The sequence below is a fragment of the Lactuca serriola genome, chromosome 1, assembly GCF_051521515.1.
Source record: "Lactuca serriola cultivar US96UC23 chromosome 1, Lser_US96UC23_V15, whole genome shotgun sequence".
Lineage (NCBI taxonomy): Eukaryota > Viridiplantae > Streptophyta > Magnoliopsida > Asterales > Asteraceae > Lactuca > Lactuca serriola.
Window position 1 is genome coordinate 8,766,845 of NC_136408.1, and position 5,948 is coordinate 8,772,792.

Genomic DNA, 5,948 nt, shown 5'->3' on the forward strand with positions numbered 1-5,948 from the left:
TTTATGTACATGTTTTGGTTGATGGTTTTATTATTATGAAAATGAAATTTATGGTTTTAAAATTTTGGGACGTTACAAGTGTTGGATTTGGTGTCTAAGCCCATAACTATAACTGTGATATACTTGACTTGATAGTAGCATGGTCCTTTTAGGTTGCCTTCACTAGTGCAATTTGATAGGATGGACTTTTGAGAATAAGATTATTTATGATTTATTAATATATTACAAGTATAATATATTTTTATATGAAATCATATTATTTAATTAGTGTTGATCAAGAATTAATTTGGAATTAATTTTGTGGTTAAAAGAGACTAATTAAATATATGGGGATTGATTATGTAAATCAATGATTGTTGTAGTGTGGGCCAATGATCCATGATTATTTAGATGGACTAAACCAATAAGTTAATCCATGGATAGTCCATGGAGGTTAAACCCATGGAGCATAAGAATGTGAAAAGTCATGGAGCATTAGGGTTTACAAAGTGTAACCCTTGCATTTTCCACACTATAAATAGAACCGTTATGGGCCAAAATCGGTTATATCATCTTTTTGAGATAAGTAACTTATTCTCTTAAGCCTCCTCTTGCATATTGGTGTTTGTGAACCATTAGAGGCATCACACTTGAGGTGCTCAAGCCTTCAAAGGTCAAGAACTCTACCTTACTCAAGAGGTAAGCATCCAAACTAAGTTTTTATTATATAGCTTCAGTTGTATACTAGCTAGGGTGAATGCTTTTAAAAAAAATGCATGTATAATTAGAGAAAAAATAGATCTAAATATTTAGGGTTGCATGTGCACCATAGGAGTGTTATAGTGCTCAAAAACCAATAGTAGTATCAGAGCCTAGGATTGTTTTCTATTATATTTGATGCTTACTAGTTTTTCAAAGCTGAAAAAGTCAAAATTTTGGCCTCTGACTGGTGAACTCACCGAGTCCATGAACATACTCGACGAGTCCACTCAGTAATAGAGCAACTTGTCGAGTCTAATTCATGCACTCGACGAGTTGAAGGCCCTGTTTATAGAATTTCGAGTTTCTTGGCCTGGTTTGGATTCGGAACACTATCACAAACTGTTTTGGATCATTGGAAATGTTTTTTATGATATGGTAGTTCTTGTACTCATCCAACCACAAGATAATTATCAAAGTTTTAAAATAATTGTTGTTTTTATATGATAAACAAAATTGCTTTCAAATTGTTGACTTGAAATTATCTTGATTATGAGTTTAGTTAGATCATAGATTATGTGATCATTTAAGTTGTTAGAAGGCCTCATTCACGAAGCCGGTCTATAATGGGTGTCCACTCTCACCCACCGCTTCCTTGACTGATGGAGGGTCGTTAGCCAAACAGGTAGGATAGGACATTAATTCTCCCTCATTAAAAGTATAATGATAAATATAAAGTAACTAAATTTTTATTAAATTCCCAATCTTAGTTACTTTAGGAAAAATGTGAAAATGATGCTAATCCATGAAATTACACTTTGCACCTTGTTAAGTCGTTAATGGAGCGTGTGTGGTTAACTGACATACTAATATGGGACTGACAATGTGTGGAAAAGGGTAGCTTGATGTTAATCATAGATCAATGGAGCGTGTGTGGTTAACCGGCACATTGATTAGGTGATATGTAACATTGGGTGTACTAAGTTAATTTGCATGGTTATTCACTCCTGGTTTGTGATCCTCGGCATCTCAGTCACAAACATGAAGGGCACAATCAAGATTTAAACATGCCATTGAAAAGTTCAATGAATCTCAAATATCTAGGAATTTCAAACCAATTAAAACTTAATAATCTATTTCGTTTTTCATGGTGCAAATTGGTAAATCGTTATTTACCTACCTTCAAACATTTTACAATTGGATTACGGCATCCCTCTTCACAATTGTAGAATATTGTGTTGGGTCCTAGCCTTAATATTTCATATTGGGTGTAATATTAAGGATTATCATCTAACCTAAAATTTTTTATTCTTCTTTTTAGATTTCTATCCAAAACAATGCTTCTACACCAATTCCTTCAGGCTCTTTCTCCCTCATGAACCTATGTGGGAGGGTCATTTTCGATGGCTCGACCTTCAATAATTGGATTTGTTACATCAGAATGGCTATTCGCTATGAGGACAAAGAATATGTCCTCGATAAAGAGCTTAAGGAGATTGATGCAACCACTACCACTCCTGAACAAATCGATGAACACACTACTCATGAGAGGGATGCGACAAAGGTGGTGTATCTAATGATTGCTACCATGACTGCTGAGCTACAGAAGTCCAATGAGAACTACTATCCCTATGAAATGTATCAAGATTTGATGGAAAGATACCATCAAAGTGCTCGGCAGGAGAGGTACGAGATCATTGCCTCCATGATCACAACCAAAATGAAGGATGGTGAACACATCACGACTTACTTGCAAAAGATGCAGAGATTCGTGGACTGCTTGCTTAAATTGAATGTCAATTTTGATGAAGAGTTGGCCATAGATATTATTCTACACTCTTTACCTTCTTGTTATGATCAGTTTCATATGACTTATCATATGAACAAGGAGGAGGTCACTCTTAGCAAGCTTCAAGGCCTTTTAAGGACTGCAGAAAGCAACCTGAAAGGCAAATCGGTTGTGTCTACTCCTACTACTACTACTTCTGCCCCTGTTCTGGCAATCAGACATGGTAAGGGAAAAAAGAGGAAGGCACCCTCCAAGAGCCGCAAGGGAAAGTCTCTTGATGAATCCTCTTCTAGTAGGACCAAAGTTGGTTCTGCTCATTCCTCTTCCAATCCTAAGGATGCTGATTGCTTCCATTGTCATGAAAAAGGGCACTGGAAACAAAGCTTCTCCAAGTACTTGCAAGACATAAAGGATGGGAAGATCAAACCCTCCTTTGCAGGTATTTACACTATTCAATCTAATAACTCATCACATGCTAATTCTTGGGTCCTTGATATAGGTTGTGGATTTCACATTTGTTCTGATTTGTAGGGACTAAAAAGAAGTAGGGATATGGAGCACGGGAAGATAAACTTATGGGAAATAGGAAAGTGTCATCTGTAACCAAGATTGGAGTTTATTCTTTATTGCTTATTAATGGTTTAGATTTAGATTTGAATAATTGTTGTTTCTTGGCCGATATGGTGAGAAATAATATTTCCTTTCATAGTTTGTATAAACAAGGTTTTACCTTTTCATTTAATAGTGAAATTGGCGGTATTAATGCTTATTACAATGGTGTGTTTTATTTTGAAGCATTAACTTGCAATGGTATATATGAAACTGTGATGATTGTAGATAACTTATGAAATAATGTGTTACACATTGATTCTTCCAATGATTTGGATAAGGCATGCTTGTGGCATTTTCGTCTTGGACATGTCAACAAGAAGCACATAGCCCAACTCCAAAAGGATGGAGTCTTAGAGTCATTCGACTTAAAGTTGGATGACACTTGTGAATCTTGTTTACTTGGAAAGATGACCAAGTCACCCTTCACTGGTACTTGTGAAAGGGGTGAAGGTCTATTGGATTTCATACACTTTGATGTGTGTGCACCATTCAGAACCGCCACAAGGGATGCTAACCGCTTCTATGTGACTTTTACTGATGATTACAGTAGATATGGCTATGTCTACTTAATCAAGAATAAGTCAGAAACCATTGAAAAGTTCAAAGAGTTTAAGCAAGAAGTGGAGAATCAATTGGGCATGAAGATAAAGATGTTGTGATCTGATTGAGGAGGAGAGTATCTTAGTATCGAGTTCCTTGACTATCTTAAGGAATGTGGAATTGTTTCACAAATGATGCCACCTAGAACACGACAGCTTAATGGTGTGGCTGAGAGGCACAATAGAACTTTTCTAGACATGGTTCGTTCCATGATGAGTCGAGCTTCGTTACCTATCTCATTCTGGGGGTATGCCTAAGAGACTACCGCCCATATCCTTAATCTAGTCCCTACCAAAAAGGTTTCCAAAACACCTAACGAGATGTGGATAGGGAAGGTTCCCTCATTAGACCACATCAAAGTTTGGGGTTTTGAGGCTTTCGTTAGACGCGAGACTTATGACAAGCTCAAACCTCGGAGTGAGCGATGTATTTTCATGGGCTACCCGCAGAAGTCCTTTGGATATCTCTTCTATAGACCAAGTAACAATGTTGTCTTTGTTGAAAGGAGAGGAGTCTTTCATGAGAGAGAACTCATATGCGAAGGGGACAGTGAGAGGCATATTGACCTTGAAGAGATTCAAGAGTCACGCGGTGAAGGAACCTCAAACATTAGCAATCAACCTGAGGAGGAAATTCCGGTTGAGCCAATTGATGAGTTCGTACCTCTCATGCTTTCCAGTAGAGTTAGTGTTCCACCTGGGTTATATGGTTTTCATATAACAGCTGAAGGTGATACATTTATAAGTGATAGCACACTGGTAAATTTGGATGAACCTAATAACTATAAGGAAGCCATGGCAGGCCCCGAGTCTGCAAAATGGAAAGAGGCTATGGACAGTGAGATTCAGTCCATGTATGACAATCAAGTTTGGAACTTGGTTGACAATGTACTGGGTCATAAGACAATCGGGTGCAAATGGACCTTCAAGAAGAAGACCGACATGGATGTAAAAGTACACACTTATAAGGTGTGACTGATCGCGAAGGGCTTTACTCAAACTCCGAGAGTTGACTATGATGAGACCTTATCGCCAATAGAAAAAAATAAGTCTATTAGGGTTATGTTAGCCATAGTTGCATTTCATGATTATGAAATATGGAAAATGGATTTCAAAACCGCTCTTCTTAATGGAAAGTTGGTTGAGGATGCTTACAAGAACCAGCCAGAGGGTTTTGTCAATGCAGAGTTCCCTAATAGAGTGTGTAAGCTTGAGAAATCCATTTATGGGTTGAAACAAGCATCTTGTAGATGGAATCTTTGATTGGATGAGAGAGTCAAAGAGTTTGGATTTTCGAGATGTGAGGATGAGTCTTGCGTATATGTCACAGCTAGTGGGAGTATAGTGAGCTTTCTGGTATTGTATGTAGATGAAATACTGCGAATAGGAAATGGCATCCCAACCTTGCAGGAGGTTAAGTCCTGGCTTGGGAAGTGTTTCGCTATGAAGGACCTCGGAGAAGCTGCTTACATCCTAGTGATAAGGATATTGATAGACATGAGCAAAAGACTAATAAGACTTAGTCAAAGTACCTACTTGGACAAGGTGTTGAAACATTTTAGCATGGAGAGCTCCAAGAAAGGTGACTTACCTATCCAAGGCAATAACTAACTGAGCAAGACTCAGAGTCCAAGTGCAGAGGCTGAAACAACAGAAATGAGTCATATACCATATGCTTCCGTAGTTGGTTCGATCATGTATGCTATGACTTGTACTCGCCCTGATGTGGCCTTTGCTTTGAGCATGGTCAGAAGATATCAAGGGAACCCTGGTAATGCTCATTGGACTGCGGTTAAGAACATTCTTAAGTACCTACAGAGGACTAAGGAATGGGTCCTTACTATCGGTGGGAGTGATGACTTGAGAGTAACAGGGTATATCGACGCGAGCTTTCAAATCGACAGAGACAATTTCCGCTCTCAGTCGGGCTGGATATTTACCCTGAATGGAGGAGCAATGACATGGAAAAGTTCCAAGCAGGAGACTGTAGTTGATTCAACGTGCGAATCAGAGTACATAGCAGCAAGCAAAGCATCGAAGGAGGCGATATGGTTGAAAAACATCATCGGAGACCTTGGAGTCATTCCATCCATAAAGGAGCCTGTGGAGATTTTTTGCGATAATGAAGGGGCGGTTGCCTTAACCAAGGAACCGAGAGATCATGGAAGATCCAAGTATATCGACAGAAAATACCACTTCATAAGACATCAGGTAGAAGAAGGACACTTCGTGGTGAAGATGATATCGTCATAGGACAACCCAGCAGATCC